This window comes from Elephas maximus, chromosome 3, assembly GCF_024166365.1.
Source record: "Elephas maximus indicus isolate mEleMax1 chromosome 3, mEleMax1 primary haplotype, whole genome shotgun sequence".
NCBI classification, from domain to species: domain Eukaryota; kingdom Metazoa; phylum Chordata; class Mammalia; order Proboscidea; family Elephantidae; genus Elephas; species Elephas maximus.
The window spans coordinates 47,268,033-47,286,979 of record NC_064821.1 but is presented as its reverse complement, the minus strand read 5'-3'; positions in this window follow the sequence as shown (position 1 = coordinate 47,286,979).

The window sequence follows — 18,947 nt, the reverse complement described above, 5'->3', positions numbered from 1 at the left end:
TTATGAGGAACCTGTACATAGATCAAGAGGCAGTTGTTCCGACAGAACAAGGGGATACTTTGTGGTTTAAAGTCAGGAAAGGTGTGTGTCAGGGTTGTATCCTTTCACCATACCTATTCAATCTGTATGCTGAGCAAATGATCTGAGAAGCTGGACTATATGAAGAGGAACGGAGCATCAGGATTAATGGAGGACTCATTAACAACCTATGAAATGCAAATGACACAACCTTGCTGAAAGTGAAGAGGACTTGAAGCACTTACTGATGAAGATCAAAGACCACAGCCTTCAGTATGGATTACACCTCAACACAAAGAAAACAAAAATCCTCACAACTGGACCAAAAAAGCAACATTGTGATAAATAGAGGAGAGACTGAAGTCATAGGGGATTTTACTTTACTTGGATTCATAATCAACACCCATGGAAGCGGGAGTCAAGAAATCAAAAGATGCATTGCACTGGGCAAATCTGCTGCAAAAGACCTCTTTGAAGTGTTGGAAAGCAAAGATGTCACCTTGAAGACTAAGGTGTGCCTGACCCAAGGCGTGGTATTTTCAATCGCATCATAAGCACGTGAAAGCTGGACAATGAATAAGGAAGACAGAATTGACACCTCTGAATTGTGGCGCTGGTGAAGAATATTGAATATACCTTGGACTGCCAAAAGAATGAGCAAATCTGTCTTGAAAGAAGTACGACCAGAATGCTCCTTAGAAGCAAAGATGGCGAGACTACGTCTTATAATACTTTGGACATGTTATCAGGAGAGAGCAGTCCCTGGAGAAGGACATCATGCTTGGTAAAGTATAGGGTCAACGAAAAAGAGGAAGACCCTCAACAAGATGTACTGATGCAGTGGCTGCAACAAAGAGCTCAAGCGTAACAACTACTGTGGGCATGGCGCAGGACCTGGCAATGTTTACTTTTGTTGTGCATAGGGTCGCTGTGACTCGGAATGGAATTAACTGCACCTAATAAAAAAAAAAACAAACTTTTTTTTTTTTTTAACAGCAGCAGCAACTGGCAATGCTGACACCTCCTAGTTCAGTTCCCTATTTCCAAGCAGGACGACCCCATCCTATCCACTACCTTTTTTTATTAAACATTTCATATGTCTTCATGCATCCCATTTTCAACCCACTAAAAAAAAAAAACCCACTGCCGTCGAGTCGATTTCAAGGAGTTTAAAATTATCACTTTCCTGCAACAGTTGCATCATTTAATTAAGAGATATAGTTCTGCCTAGGGGAGCTTGTTGTTGCTGTTAGGTGTTATGGAGTCGTTCTGACTCATAGCGACCCTATATACAACAGAATGAAACACTGCCTGGTCCTGCCCCATCCTCACAATTGTTATGCTTGAGCCCATTGTTGCAGCCACTGTGTCAATCCACCTCATTGAGGGTCTTCCTCTTTTTTGCTGACCCTCTACTCTACTAAGAAGAGCTTACAATTCAATAATGGAGAAATGGCGTTGACAATATTAGCAACAGCCACCCATAGGGGTTCTAAATCCTGGTTCTGAAAAGCAATTCCCCTTAGAATTACCCTGATCACAATAAATAGCAAAGAAACTGTTGCCAGGTTATATATTATTTTTTCATGGGTCACTTGCACCTAGAACCTCATCTTACTCTACAAATACTTTGAAAGAAATCATTATCTACATCTGTATCCTTTTATTTTATTCAAAGCACATCACTCTGGCAATTTCTTGTCGTTTATTTATTTATTGTCTATCTGTTCCCAGTCCTGTGAACTCCATGGGAGAGGTTCCCTGTCATGTTCACTGCTGAATCTAGCATTTATTAGAGCCCCTGGCACACAGCAGGTGCTTAATAAGTACTTGCTAAATAGTATCTTAATTTCACCCAATGTTACTTGACAGTTTCCTTTGATTCTCGCTATAGATTAATATTTGTTTGCAGAACATCCATTTACAAAGTGATTCAACCAATTTCTTGTTTCTCTCTGAATCTTATTTCCCAAGTCAAATTCACCTCAACAGTGAATGTGACATTTTATGTTCTATTGGGAAGTTAACATTATTGTTTCCAGGCAGCACTAAACAGCAGAGCTTTGAGCTGGTTCATCCCAGTCAGAATGCCTGCTGAGCCTGCATTTTCACCCCAGGTATACTGATTCAGGATCTACATTTTAACAAGATCCCAGGTGATTCTTATGTACGATATATTTTAAAAACCACTGTTCTACTAGTGGAAACGCTGGTGGTGTAGTGGTTAAGTGCTATGGCTGCGAACCACAAAGGCCGGCATTTCGAATCCACCAGGTGCTCCTTGGAAACTCTTAAACTTAGAACTAACTTAACCTGTTGCCGTAGTGTCCATTCTAATAGTGACCCTACAGGACAGAGTAGAACTGCCCCATATGGCTTCCAAGGAGCACCTGGTGGAATCCAGTTGCCAACCTTTTGGTTAGCAGCCATAGCTTAGTCACTATGCCACCAGAGTTTCCTGCAAACTCTATGGGGCAGCTCTACTCTGCCCTATAATGGGCTCATGAGTCGGGAAGACGGCACAGCAGCGAGCTTTTTTTTTGGGGCTCTACTAGTAGTTCTCAGAATTGGTCCCTGATCAGCAGTATTAGCATCGCCTGGGAACTTGTTAGAAATGCAAATTCTCAGCAGTGGTTTGAACCGGAACAAACCGGTTCAAAGCCCTGCTAAAGAGAGGGAATTTTAAACTACAGTTATTGGACCTAAGGAAGACATGTGAGACATTACCTAAATGTACTTCTCAACACCCAATGACGGTTGGGCTGAGAGCACGCTCCAGACAAGTGAGGTCCAGCAGAAACGGCAAATTTCCCCTCCAGAGCCCCCGAAAGGTTAGGTCGTCGAGACCCGAGAAGAGTGGGCGAGCCCTGACATTTGAGGCAGCGCTGGCTCCAGGGGGAAATTCTGACACCGAAGACTGTGAAAGGCCCCGCGAACTACTTCGCCTCTGCTCCGACCCCGTGTGAAGAGCCCCCGGAGCGCAGCCCACTCAGGGTAACTCCCCCGGGGACCCCACTGGGCTGACCCGCAGTGACGTAACATCCACTTTCGTCGGCCGCGTTGCGCGACCCCCGCGTCCCCGAAGTCGCCCGGGATTGGTCAAGCGGGCCCGCAGTGGGCGTGGCGGGGGCGTGGCGCACAAGGGGGCGTGGAGGGCGCGTTCCCAGCCGCCCGCGCGGTCGCGGTGGCCCCTGCGGCACAGGCTCTGCAGCTTCTCCTGATCTGGGAGTGGCCAGTGGGAAACAGGTCGGAAAGGTTACAGCTTTTGAGCGTATCTGGGTGACCGGGCCAATGGGTGACCGGGCCAATTGGTTTAGGTAAACACACACACCCCGCCGCCCTGGGGTCACCGTACGTCGGTGACCCCGCGGACTTTCGGGGCGAGACTGCGGCGCGCCGAGGGCGAGACAGGAAAATCGACGTCTTCCACCTCCCCATCCCAGATTTCCCTGGTGATCGAAGCCTCTGCGTTCACAAAAGACCACTACCATCTAACCAGTTTCCAATCCTGGGACCCTTGGTGTTTTGAAGAATCTAAATCCAATCCCTGTTGCGTTCAACGTGTTAATCACCTCCTTGGTGGTTTATTGGAAAGCAATCTCTCAGATTGTTTCCGGAAAAGTTTAACCCATGCTCTGCTGATCTTGACATCTTATTTCTCCAAGCGAGAGTGAGACTTGATTATTTGGTTTTCAGTAATGTGCTATCAAACAGCTTTTAAATTACTTTTCATTTGCAAAATGTGAATAATATCAGCCCATGGGTTCTGGAGGACCTAGTGATACCTTAAGTAGAACACCAAGCTCCAGGGAATTGCTCAGTAAATGATGGCTCCCTTCTTATAATTTCCTTTTGTAGTTCTTTATTGTAATTCTGCTTCAGTGGTATCTCCAGATTCCGATTATCTTGGAAACATAATGATGATCCAGGAGCCACGCCAGTATTTCTCTCAATGGGCAAAGTAATCAATATTTTACTCAGCTATATACATTTGAGTCTAGCAAGACTTAGTCCTGACTCCCTGCCCTCTGCCCTAGCCTGTAGATCCCTTTATTTTCTCCAGGCCCACTTACTCCGGGGGTTGTTAAGCAGTGGCTGCGCCCAAGATGAAAGCAAAATATTTTGGTGACCTTTTGCATCTTTACATTGTTTTGTGGAAGTGCTGACGTCACACACCTATGTAGGGCATTAAAATCGATACAGTGGTTATGTCTGCGTTCAAAGCCCTCTACAAGGTCTTTGCAGTGGCAACCCTGGTGGTGTAGTGGTTAAGAGCTAACCAAAAGGTCAGCATTTGGAATCCACCAGGTGCTCCCTGGAAACTCTATGGAGCAGTTCTACTCTGTCCTATAGGGTCACTATGAACCGGAATCGACTCAAGGGCAATGGGTCAATTTTAACTCTTCCTTCACTCATTTTCTCTGTTCCTTGAACATAGCCTGCACTTTGCCACCTTCATGCTTTGGTATCACCAATTCCTGTATCTGGAATGCCTCCACTTCCATATCAACCTTTCAACATATTATCTATCCTCCAGGATCTTACTACAGTGCCAATCCCTCCAGGAACCTTTATATCCCCATAATAATTTGTCCAGCTAATAGTGGAATCTTTAAGACTAGTCTCACATACTTTTGACATGTTATCTGGAGGGATCAGTCCCTGGAGAAGGACATCATGCTTGGTAAAATAGAAGGTCATCAAAAAAGAGGAAGTCCCTCAATAAGATGGATTTACACAGTTGCTGCAATGATGGGCTTAAGGATAGCAACTATTGTGAGGACGGTGCAGGACTGGGCAGTATTTTGTTCTGTTGTACGTAGGGTCACTATGAGTCAGAACTGACTCGAAGTCACCTAACAACAATGTAAGACTGTGTGGCCTTGTCTTAGCTATTTGTATAAAATTCTTCCTTCCTCTCCAGGCTGTGAAGGCTGTTGGGATGGTACCTTTTCTTTAAATGTGTTACAAAACAGCAAAGTTCATTCCAGAAGTATTTATTGAGCACCTGTCATGTGCCCTGGGTCACTGCTCTGGGTGCCAGAGATACAATACTGAAAACACAATGTCCCAACTCATGGAGTGTACATTATAGTGGGGGAAGATGGACAAATAAACAAATACACAAACAAATATATGTGCCAGGTGGTATATACTAGGAAGAAAGTAAAGGAAGGAAAGGAGATAGAAAGTAACAAGGAAAGGGACTTTTTTTTTTTTTTTTTTTTTTACCGGTGACTTCATTTTCTTATAACAGTTTTTTTAAATTTATTTTCTTTTTTTTTTAATAATTTTTATTGTGCTTTAAGTGAAAGTTAACAAATCAAGTCAGTCTCTCACACAAAAACCCATATACACCTTCCTACACACTCCCAGTTATTCTCCCCCAACGAGACAGCCCGCTTTCTCCCTCCACTCTCTCTTTTCATGTCCATTTCGCCAGCTTCTAACGCCCTCCACCCTCTCATCTCCCCTCCAGGCAGGAGATGCCAACAGAGCCTCAAGCATCCACCTGATCCAAGAAGCTCACACCTCCCCAGCATCCCCCTCCAACCCATTGTCCAGTCCAATTCATGTCTGAAGAGTTGGCTTTGGGAATGGTTCCTGTCCTGGGCCAACAGAAGGTCTGGGGGCCATGACCACCGGGGTCCTTCTAGTCTCAGACCATTAAGTCTGGTCTTATGAGAATTTGGGGTCTGCATACCACTGCTCTCCTGTTCCCTCAGGGGTTCTCTGTTGTGTTCCCTGTCAGGGCAGCCATCGGTTGTAGTTGGGCACCATCTAGTTCTTCTGGTCTCAGGATGATGTAGTCTCTGGTTCATGCGGCCCTTTCTGTCTCTTGGGCTCGTAATCACCTTGTGTCCTTGGTGTTCTTCATTCTCCTTTGATCCAGGTGGGTTGAGACCAATTGATGCATCTTAGATGGCTGCTTGCTAGCATTTAAGACCCCAGATGCCACTCTTCCAAGTGGGATGCAGAATGTTTTCTTAATAGATTTTATTATGCCAATTGACTTAGATATCCCCTGAAACCATGGTCCCCAGACCCCTGCCCCTGCTACACTGGCCTTTGAAGCATTCAGTTTATTCAGGAAACTTCTTTGCTTTTGGTTTAGTACAATTGTGCTGACCTCCCCTGTATTGTGTGCTGTCTTCCCAGGAAGGGTACTTTTTTAGAGAAGGGTCTAGGAAGGCTTTTTTCAGAGGAGGAGACATGAACAAGGTGAAGGTGCAAGCCATGTAGGTAATGGGAGGAAGAGCATTTTTAGACAAGAGAACAGCAAATGTGAAGTCCCAGAAGTGGACATGTGTTTGGCATATAAAAGAACAGCAAGGAAGCCAGGCCTATAAGACCACCAGTTGTCATTAAGCTGTCTCTGACTCGTGGTGACCCCACATATGTCAGAGTAGACCTGTGCTCCACAGGGTTTTCAATGGCTGATTTTTTGGAAGAAGACTGCCAGGCCATCCTTTGGAGGCACCTCTGGGTGGATTCAAAGGAGAGTAGTAAGCTGCAAAGTAGAAAAAGTAAGCAAGGGTTAGATCATGTATAGCCTTGCATTGTATATTCAATAAATGCTTCTTGAATTTATTGAGTTGATATGAGAGAAAAATTTAATGATAGTAATAATAAAACATGGAACTTGCTTGAGATTAAGTGTAACAGACCCTGTAGGCATACATAAAAAAAATTCACAGTTTACTCAAGTGCATTAACCAAAACCAAACCAAACCCACTGCCATGAAGTTGATTCCAACTCATAGTGACCCTATAGGACAGAGTAGAACTGCACCATAGAGTTTCCAAGGAGCACCTGGTGGATTCGAACTACCAACCTCTTGTTTAGCAGCCATAGCACGTAACCTGTATGCCACCAGGGTTTCCTAAGTACATTAGAACTCTTTTATTTAGTGTAGCAACATTTAACTGAATTAAAAAAAAAATCTTAATAGAAAACAGTGGCTTATGCGATGATCTTCCATTATAACAGAAAGCCAGAAGAAGAGGAGTCAGATTTGTGGAGTTAAAAATGGATTGGCTTGAGAATGGAATTATTTGGCACATAATACTGGTCACCATTAAAAAAATTCAGAAGGAAACAATCTAATTATTGATGTTCATCTTGCTTTTTATTTGGAGGAAAAAAAATGTTAGTTGACAAAACTTGAATTCATGAAATGATCAGGTAAATTTACGTATTTATTAATTTTAATAGTCTTTTCCCTCCCAAAGGCTAAAGTGGATGCTAGGGGTGAGGAGCCAGTAATTCACAGTCAGAAGCTGGCCTTTAGCACAACATAATAAGCTTCAGAGTAACGTTGCTTGTTGGGGCGATACTACTTTGATTACAGTCATCATTTGTACCCTTACTGGAAGGTGGCAACTGTCTCTCTTCCTCAGAATTTAAAGATACAGAACACTCATTTATTTAATAGCTTTTGGTTACATGCTCTTCAAAATACTTAAAAAAAAAAAATTAGTTTAACCTAGCTCCCCCCAGAAAGTGGCTAATATGAAGCTATGGGATTCTGCTCTTCATCTCATTTCTTAAAGTTTAAGTTGACTGTTAGTTTCTTCGCAATCATTCACGTAGATGAGATCAGCTGTGGTTTCCGATTTAGCTCTCATACCACTGAATTGAGTATGTCACTCTTGGTTGCTGAGTCAACACATCTTTTTATTCATTCACAGGAACAAACCATTACGAGTATCTCCTGAGTTGGCAGAGGCATCTGACCTCCTCTAACTTCACAAGGGGGAGAGAGGATCACCATCAGCATCAGCTCAAGGCTGAGTCCCTCTCTCCAACGTTTTTACCAGTTCTGACACCAGCCATCCCTCCCGCAGCACTCTTGACTTCTCTGGTGGGTTCGATAATTCGTTGCAACAACCACAGAGAACTGACAGGCAATATTCATGATTATAGCATTTATTAGGGAGATAACAGGTTGCAAATCACGATCAGGAATGACTCAGGATACAGTTCTTTGGTCAGGCCAGCTTCACAGGCAGTTCTCTCCCTTGCCCTCAGCTCCTCAGCCCTCAGCCCTTGGCACCTCGGGTCTCTTAGGCGCAGCCTCTGCTCTGTTCCAGCAAGTGTTACAAAGCTCTTTAACTCCATTGATAAGTGCCCAAAGGTACCTCACTCTACCAGTAAGCCTCAGCCCCAAAGGCACTCAACTTTCTCCCTCTGGGGGCTGAGAAACCCATTGCACCATCTCCTGCTAGTCTCCTGTTTCTGCTGCCTCTGCTGTTGCTGCTTCTCTGCCTCTCCTTCTCGCCATCTCTTGCTATCTCCAGAGTTACAGCTCTGTCTCCTGGGTCTAGGAGGTTCTCAGCACAGGGATCCCATGTCCAAAGGACATGCTCTACTCCTAGCTTTTCTTTCTCATGGTAGTCAGGTCCCCCCCTCTGCTCTGGGATTGGCACTCTTAAATCTAGTGGGATGGCAAAACTGACCAATCCCTTCACTAGGGTTCCATACACCTTATTTGCATGGTTCTACCCCACAGGGGTTCCATGCACCTTATTTGCATTATTAACAAGCTGTCCAATCTCCATGATGGGCCACAAGTAACTTATTTGCATAGTTCCAGCCAATCATTTGGTGGGAGTCAAAAGACCATGGTGAGAAAGTCCATATAAAACCAATCCATTGCACCATGGTTAGTCATAACTCTTGGCAAAATGTTGAGGTAGCTTTGGAACGGGAAGACCTATACTCCATCCCTGGCTTCTCTGTTCCTTAAAGTGTGGCAGTATGGCGTGGTGGGAAACTATGTGCACTCTAATGCTTGCCTGTCTGGGTTCAAGCCCAGCCCTGCCCCATGCTAGCTGAGTGATCTCCAGCAAGTTACTTGCCCTTGTGCCCCAGATTCCCCACGTACAAAACAGGAATAACAGAACCTACATACTTCAAAGGGTTATTGTGAAGATTAAATGAGTTAAGAGAGTTAAAGCTAGAACATTACTCAGTATAATAAGCACTAGATTCTGCCATTAATACTTGGGAGTTACTTGAGCTCCCTTAGCTTTCATTTCTTTAATATCAGGATAGTAACAATAGTTCTTACCTCACAGGGCTGGTAAGTGGCTAAATGAAATATTTAATGTGCTTAGGGTTACATCTGGAATACAGGAAGCAACCTGTAAGTATTAAAGTATTAAGTATTAGAAAATGCTTATCCATGGAGCATCTAGCTCAATGGACATAACATAGTTTATAAAGAAAATGTTCAACATTCTACTTTGGTGAATAGCACCTGGGGTCTTAAAAGCCTGTGAGCAGCCACCTAGGATACTCCACTTGTCTCACTCCTTGGGGAGCAAGCAAGAATGAAGAAAACTAAAGATGCAAGGGGAAGATTCGCCCAAAGGACTAATGGGCCACATCTACCACAGCCTCCACCAGACTGAGTCCAATACAACTAGATGGTGCCTGGCTACCACCACTGACTGCTCTGACAGGGATCACAATAAAGGGTCCCAGAGAGAGCTGGAAAAAAATGTAGAACAAAATTCTAACTCCAAAAGAAAGACCAGACTTACTGGCCTGACAGAGACTGGCCCCTGGACATCCTTTCAGCTCAGTAATGAGGTCACCCCTGAGTTTCACCTTTCAGCCAAAGATTGGACAGGCCCATAAAACAAAACAAGACTAAAGGTGCATACCAGCCCAGGGGCAAGGACCAAAGGGCAGGAGGGGACAGGAAAGCTGGTAATAGGGAACCCAAGATTGAGAAGGGAGGGTGTTGACATGTTGTAGGGTTGTTAACCAATGTCATAAAACAATGTGTGTACTCTTTAATGAGAAACTAGTTTGTTCTGTAAACCGTCATCTAAAGTACAATGGTAATAATAATAAAAGACAGACAGTACCAATTGTTGGAGAGGAAGTAGAGAAATTGGAACCCTCATTTATTGCTGGTGGGAATGTAAAATGTTACAGTCACTTAGGAAAACATTTTGGCAGTTCCTAAAAGGTTAAATAGTGTTATTGTGTGACCCAGCCATTCCATTTCTGGGAAATAACCAAGAAAAGTGAAAACATGTGTCCATATTATTATTCATAATAGCCAAAAAGTGGAAACAATTTAAATGTCCATCAACTGATGAATAGATAAACGAACCATGGTATATCCATACAATGGAACATTGGTCACCCATAAGAAGAATGAACTACTAACTGATGCCACAGCATGGATGAATCTTGAAAATATGCTAAGTGAAAGAAACCAGTCACAAAAGACTATAATTGTATGATTTCATTTATACGAAATCTACACAATAGGCAAATCTTAGAGGCACAGAACAGATTATTGCTTGCTTGGGGAAGGAGTGGATGGAGGAGAGTATGAAGTGACTGCTAAAATGGATGTGGAATTTTTTTGTAGGGTGATGAAAATATTCTAAGCTTTATGGTGATGGCTGTGCAACTCTTGGATATACTAAAAACCATTGAACTGTACACTTTAAATGGATGAATTTTATGATACTGGAATTATATCTCAATAACGCTGTTTTTAAAAAGTAGTAAATAAATAAAATAGTTATCAATACTCACAATCTGTTTAAATTCCATGGTGAAGGATTCATAGGTGAGGAGTACGGAAAGTGATATGCCATTTAAAAAAGTGCCATCCTGAGGAAAACGGTAAGGGATAGAAAATGTACAGGTAGGGGGAGTTTTTGTCTTAAGATATAGTGACAGAATCTTGATGTAAGGAGTCTAAATAAGAAACAACCAAAGTGAGAATAGATTTAAGAGCATAGAATTAAGAGCAAGAGAATAGAATTAAGAGCAAGTTTCCAAAACTGAAACGAAGTATTGAGTATCTGTATCAAAACAAGGCATTTATGTTAGCATGAAAGACAAGGAAGGGATACAGTATAGGGGTTGTAATCCTGGGGTCCACAGATCCCTAAGTTGTTGTTCAGTGCCGTCAAGTCAGTTCCCACTCATAGCGACTCTATGTACAACAGAATGAAACATAGCTCGGTCCTGCACCATGCCCACAATCGTTGTTATGCTTGAACCCATTGTTGCAGCCACTGTGTCAATCCATCTCATTGAGGGTCTTCCTCTTTTTCACTGACTTTCTACTCTACCAAGCATGATGTCCTTCTCCAGGGACTGATCTCCCCCGGCAACATGTCCAAAGTATGTAAGAGGTAGTCTCGCCATCCTTGCCTCTAAGGAGCTTTTTTGTTGTACTTCTTTCTTCTTTCAAGACAGATTTGTTCGTTCTTTTGGCAGTCCATGGTATATTCAATATTGTTCGCCAACACCACAGTTCAAAGGAATCAATTCTTCCTTAAGGGGCACAGATAAAATTCAGGGGGTCTGTGAAGTTGGACTGGGAAAATTAACATCTGTACTTTCACTAACCTTAAATAGAAATTTAGCATTCCCTTTGGAAGAGAAACATTTGAAATAGAAAAATTCACGAAGCACATTTGAAGGTGTAGTTCCTGTAGCTTTGCACCAATAGAAATCAAAATTGTTTTCATAGCTTGTCACAGTTCTTGCAGTTATCAGGAAAGGCCATTTACGTTCATGAGAAATTTGAAATTAATGTAGGTGTGTGTTCATAAAGAAGCCAGTATATTACCACATCATAAATTTGCTTTTTAAATGTTTGATAGCTGTATTTCAATACAATTTGTTTCCTTGATAAGCCTTTGTATTACATTTGATGCCCTTAAGAACATTACTGGGAGAGCTCTCCACCAGCTTAGGCTGATAAGATGGTTCTGGGCACAGAAAGAGTCCTGGGTAGGAGGAACATCGACTCTGGAGCCAGACAGTACATTGGAACCGTCCCTCTGCTCCTCAGCAACCAGGTGGCATTGGGCATCCGGCTACCTGGCTTCTCTGTGCCCAGTTCCCTCAAGTGTAAAACAGGGACAAAGACTGATATGAGGTACAAATGAGGAAATGCATGTGGGCTCACAGAATGCTACCAGTCAAACAGGCATGTAGTAATCGCTCAGTAATGTTAGCCATTGCTAGAAGAACATTTTATCGGAGACCTGGAAAAGGAGAGCTCACTGTACACCTTAGGTGGACATATGATTTCCTGAGGAAGGAGAAGAGAAATAATACGTTGGGTCACGAAGACGTAGGCAGACTGCAGCACCAAAATTAACAAATTCATCAATGCACCCATTTATCCATTCAATAAAGTTTTACAGAGTGCCCACCGTCTGCCTCTCAAGTGTGCGTCTAACATTTGTGGGGCCGAGAGCTAGTATATAAGTGGAGTCCATGCACACCATATGTCTCAATATCTAAACCTGGCAAATCAAGCTAAAGAAGTGCTAAATGTGGAAAACCCCAAAGTAACAAAATCAAAAAAGTATGGCTTTTATGTGACAAATTTGGCAAAAACATCAAAGATGACTGAATTTAATTATTATTGCAGATGTCCTTTGATGGTTCTGGCAATGTTTGAATGGGCGGTAAATAAAGACACAGATAGTTCATAGTTATTGTATATTTGTTCCATAAAATCTATTTTTCTTGCTTTCATTTCAGTTGTTATAATCGAGCACTCCACAGAATTTATGTTTCATCGACAGTAATAACTTGAAGGATTAAAAACATAATTGTGTTCAAAGTGTATAAAATTTGAATGTATTTTCAACAAAAATATAAATTTAAGTATGTAGAATTTTTTAATTAAAGTTATTTTTTCATGTTTGTTTTTAAAAATTACCTTTCTCCTGAATGCTTCCAAATCATCGATTAAAATGAAAAAATATAAATTGCAATTGCTAAATATAAAATATTTAAATAAAAGTTAGTTAAATAGATCTGAAATTTTTGTTTTCGGAATTTTATTAAATGTGTTTATGAAAAAGAAAAATGTTTGCAATTCTAGGGCTCAATGTTCTGGTTAATTCTAGTAAAGAGTCAGTATCGCGGTTCTTATGCTACATACAGCCACATTTAAGAGTAATATCATTTACAAAGAGTCCCTCAGACTGCTTGTATAATTGTTGTGAATCCCAGCTAATTTCTAGAACCACAACTTGGAACATAAATAGAATCAAGAAAATGCACCCCTGGAGCTGTTGAGAAACAATATTCCTTGTGCAGAGTCTACTATAGTCTTGGTAGCAAAGAAGGATTTGACAAATTAATCTCTTCTCTGACCTAGAAGCTGCTGTGACTCATATCCTCCCTGTGCTCTGAGACTCCTGGTCTCCTCATTGGACTGAGCCCAACCTCAAAGCATGGAGATCCAGTCACCTTTTGTTTCAAGGACAGAAAAAGAGAATCAGAGAAATCTTTACCTGGGGCCCAACGATGAAAGTCCCGAGACCAGATGGAGCCAGTGTTTTGAGTTATGTGTCCTCTGTGACAGTGTGAAGAGCCAGGTCCCCAGCACAAAGGCACCCATGTGTTAACTGTGTATGTGGGGGAGGGTGGAGGGTGGGGAGGGGAGCACAGTGAGAGAGATTTGTGATTTGTGGGGCTCTGTCCTGGATAGGGGACTCTGGTGGCACAGTGGTTAAGAACTCAGCTGCTAACCAAAAGGTCGGTGGTTCGAATCCTCCAGCCACTTCTAGGAAACTCTATGGGGCAATTCTACTCTGTCCTATAGGGTCACTATGACTCAGAATCAACTTGATGGCAACGGGTTTTTTTTTTTAATGAGTCCTAGATAGAACATGTTTTATTTAACAGTTTATTAGCTTGATTTATAACTTCTAAATAATTGGACATATGGTATGTGTTCCTTCATTGTATTCTTGCCCTGGACCCTGCACAGTGTTTGGGTATTCTAAAGTTGGAGATAAATATTCATGACTCATTAACATATAAGTGCATACCATAGAGAGAAAGTACAGAACAGGCAGGAGAAGAGAGCAAATTGGATGACTGCTGGCATCCCATTTTTCCTTACAATTGCTGTTGTCAGCTGCCATGGCGTCAGCCCCTGATTCTTGGCAACCCCACACACAATGGAATGAAACACTGCCCAATACCGCACCATCCCCGTGATAAGTTGCAGATCAGGGCATTGTGATCCATAGGGTTTTCACTGGCAGATTTTTGGAAGTAGATTCCCAGTCTACCTTCGTCTGGAAGCTCCTCTAAAGCCTGTCCAGCATCATAGCAACCAGCAAGCCTCCACTGAAGACAGGTGGTGGCTGTGCATGAGGTACACTGGCCGGCACTCAAACCTGGGTCTCTGCAGGGAGGGTGAGAGTTCTGTCACTGAACTACTAGTGCCTTCATTCCTTGTAATAAGTACTTCTTATTCTTTCTCTACTCTACCTTCTTCTTTTTCTCTGATTTTTTACTCATTTTCTTTTTTCTCCTTCCTTTTTATTTTATTCCCGCCTATTTTTTATTCTTCAGAATACCTATTGACGTCACAGTACATGTGTTCGTGATTTGTAGCTACCACCTGAAATGAGTGGATGGTTGAGGTTGAGGACACTGGATCTACTAGTTCCTTTGGGAAGTTTACAAGTATAAGCTGTGAATATTCCATGGATTAGATTGCTTCTAAGATGTGCCCTGGTAGACATAGACAGGGGCATATTGTATACTTTGAGAGCCTGTTTCTCTTTCTAAATATCTTGTTTATTTTATTTAGAATTGATGAGCCTTCATGCTATTTAGCCTCAAAGCACAATCACTTGATATATATATTAAATATCAGAGCCACAATCAACTACAACAAAACAAAATCTATTCACTGTCTTAGTGTAGAATGTGATGAAACAAATATTACTGTTAATGCTGTTAAAATGTATGTTTTGTTGTTTATCTCTGATTTAGTTTGGGAAGGCTTTGCAGAAGAGATAAATTTTTGTTGACGTTGTTGCATTTGAAAGATTAAAAAATCAAAAAACCAAACCCAGTGCCATCGAGTCGATTCCGACTCATAGCAACCCTATGGGAGAGAGTAGAAATGTCCCAGAGTTTCCAAGGAGCGCCTGGCGGATTTGAACTGCTGACCCTTTGGTTAGCAGCCGTAGCACTTAACCACTATGCCACCAGGGTTTCCTTTGAAAGATTAGAAGGCTAAAATGGGTAAAGTGATGTGAGACACATTTTAAAGCAAATGAAAATCACTAAAACAGTATTATACCTTTTGCTAGCTTAGAGAGTACGGCCATCTGGCTAGCTAATTTGCCTTAGCTTATTACGATGATTTTACCAAACAAGACTACAGTAACATGAATACGATAGAACTCTTTAAAAGTCTCAATAAATCTGAACATAACCTTCATTAGAATAATTCTAAAGTAGTTGGTTTTGCTTAATTGCCTGAAACAAAAAACCAAGCCTGTTGCTGTGGAGTTGATTCTATCTCATAACGACCCTACAGCACAGAGTAGAGCTGCCCCAGAAGGTTTCCAAGGCTGTAAATCTTTACGGAAGCAGACTGCCACATCTTTCTCCCACAGAGCCACTGGTGGGTTCAAACTGTTCACCTTCCGGTAGCAGCTGAGCGCTTTAACCACTGCACCACAAAGGCTCCTTTTGCTTAACTGCAGGGTGGCAAAACTAATCTTGAGAATCTTTCAGCAAAGTAAAAGCTTTTATGTCACTGCTCAGCTTGAGAGAGTGAACTAATTACTGTGCTGGGAAACTTGATACGTCACTTTCTGAGGAGGTAATTATCTGTGCCCACAGAATATCCAAATTGTAGATTGGTAAGCAGCATTTAGTTAAATGAAAGTACAGTCCAGTTAAATGTCATTGCTACAACGTTGAGCACATAGTACCACATGTAAATGAGGAGGTCACCTGGGTTAGGTGGTGACTTTGAAAGTGTAGGAGACAGCCAACAGTGTAATACTCCCACATTCAGCCAGCTCTGCTGAAGTGTGTGCGTGTGGGTGTGTGTGTGCGTGCGCTTGCGCACTTGTGTGTGGGGAGGGAGTGGGGAGGCGGATTCCCACAATTAGCTCAGGTAAGATGCCTCTCAGAATTTGGGAATAAACTTCGTAGACAGTCCAGACATTTTTCTCCTTTTCTGTTGCTATGTGCTTTATTGATGATCAGTGCTTCTTCCATGAGGGCAAGGGAGGCAAGGGAAGAAAAATTTCAAAATGGCAAGTCTCATAATAACAGTTACTGTTTTTTGTTTTTTTTTTTTGAGAACTATGTGCCAGGCATTGAGCTAAGTACTTCAAGCTCATTATTCCATTTAATCCTCACTAAATGAGGAGGCGGTACTGCTACCTCTGTTTTACAGATGTTACTGTATCTGGAAGTTAAGGTTGAAAAAAATTGAGGCTTTTAGAAAATTTAAGAAATTTGCCCAAGGTTATACAATCATAAATAGCAGAGCCTAGATTTGATCCAGGTAAGTCTAACAGCAAAGCTTGAGGTGGGGGTGGGGGGTGGGGAGTCAGAGGTTTTAACCACTGGGCTGTATTCTGTCACTCCTATTGCATGGGGCGGTGTGATGAAATTAGGGAAGAGTAGCGAAATTCAGAAATTCAGGCAGGTTTCGGAAGAGGACGTGGAACCAGAGATGTCATTGCTGATGTCAGATGGATCCTGGCTGAAAGCAGAGAATACCAGAAGAATGTTTACCTGTGTTTTATTGACTATGCAAAGGCATTTGACTGTGTCGATCATAACAAATTATGGATAACATTGCGAAGAATGGGAATTCTGGAACACTTAATTGTGCTCATAAGGAATCTGTACATAGACCAAGAGGCAGTTGTTTGAACAGAACAAGGGGATACTGCATGGTTTAAAGTCAGGAAAGGTGTGCGTCAGGGTTGTATTCCTTCACCATACCTATTCAATCTGTATGCTGAGCAAATAATATGAGAAGCTGGACTATATGAAGAAGAACTGGACATCAGGATTGGAGGAAGACTCATTAACAACCTGCGTTATGCAGATGACACAACCTTGCTTGCTGAAAGTGAAGAGGACTTGAAGCACTTACTAATGAAGATCAAAGACCACAGCCTTCGGTATGGATTGCACCTCAACATAAAGAAAACAAAAATCCTCACAACTGGACCGACGAGCAACATCATGATAAACGGAGAAAAGATTGAAGTTGTCAAGGATTTCATTTGACTTGGATCCACAATCAACAGCCATGGAAGCAGCAGTCAAGAATCAAAATATGTACTGCATTGGGTAAATCTGCTGCAAAGGACCTCTTTAAAGTGTTGAAGAATAAAGATGTCACCTTGAAGACTAAGGTGCGCCTGACCCAAATGATGGTATTTTCAATCACATCATATGCACGTGAAAGCTGGACATTGAATAAGGAAGACCAAAGAAGAATTGATGCCTTTGAATTGTGGTGTTGGCGAAGAATATTGAATATACCACGGACTGCCAAAAGAACGAACAAGTCTGTCTTAGAAGAAGTACAACCAGAATGCTCCTTAGAGGCAAGGATGGCGAGACTGCGTCTTACATACTTTGGACATGTTGTCAGGAGGGATCAGTCCCTCGAGAAGGACATCATGCCTGGCAGAGTACAGGGTCAGCGGAAAAGAGGAAGACCCTTGAGAAGGTGGATTGACACGGTAGCTGCAACAATGAGCTCAAGCATAACAACGATTTTAAGGATGGCTCAGGACTGGGCAGTGTTTTGTTCTGTTGTGCATGGGGTTGCCATGATTCGGAACTGACCCCATGACACCTAACAACAACAACAACAAGCAAATCAAAACCACAATGAGATACCACTTTACAGCCACAAAGATAGGTATTAAAAAAAAAAAAAAGGAAGGAAAATAACAAGCATTAGTGAGGGCGTGGAGAAATTGGAACCCCCATACATTGATGGTGGGAATGTAAAATGGTGCAGCTGCTGTGGAAAACAGTTTGACAGTTCCTCAGAAAGTTACAGATAGAATTATTTTATGATCCAGAAATTCCGCTCCTAGGTAAATACCCAAGAGAACTGAAAACTAATGTCCAGACTAAAACGTGTATGTGAATGTTCATAGCAGCAGTATTCACAACAGCCAAAAGGTGGAAACAATCCAAATGTCCATCAACTAATGAGTGGGTAAGCCAAATGTACTATATCCATACAACGGAATATTGTTTAGACATAAAAAGGAATGGAGCTGTGATACGTGCTATGACATGGACGAACCTTGAAAACATTACGCTAAGCAAAGAAGTTAGACACAAAAGGCCACATATTGTATAATTGCATTTATAAGAAATGTTCAGAACAGGCAAATCCATAGAGAGACAAAGTAGATTAACAGTTGCCAAGGGATGTGGGTGGGGGGATTGGAACTGACTGCTAATGGGTATGAAGTTTCTTTTCGGGGGAGATGGAAATGTTCTGGAATTAGATAGTGGTGATGGTTGCACGACACAACGAATATCTAAAAATCACTGAATTGTGCATTTTAAAATGGTAAACTTATGTGAATTATATCTCAATTTTTGAAAAAGCAACTTCAAGTCCAGATCTTGGAGGTCCTTGAATAATGGACTATAGAGTCCAGGTTTTATTTTGTGGGCAACGAGCAACTACTGGAAGTTTGTAAGGAGGATAGTGACAGGATAAGGCCTTCTTTAGAAAGACTGAGTCTATGATGGTGGGTGTGAGAATGGAGAAGAGAGGGCAGCTATAGGGATGAAAAGGGCCCAGGGAACTGATTTGATGTTGGTTGAGTGCCTATGATGTCAATATAGTAGTTCACTTAATCTTCACAAACCTATAAGGATTGTATAGGAGGAAATGGAAAGCAGAGAGGTCAATTAGCTTGCCCAAGGAGGGTCTGGTGGTGCAGTGGTTAAATGCTCAGTTGCTAACAGAAAGGTTGGTGGTTCAAACCCACCAACCCCTCCGAGGGAGAAAAGACCTGGTGATCTGCTCCCATAAAGATTACAGCTAAGGAAGTTCTATGGGGGCAGTTCTGCTCTGTCCTATAGGGTGGCTATCGGTCAGAATTGACTC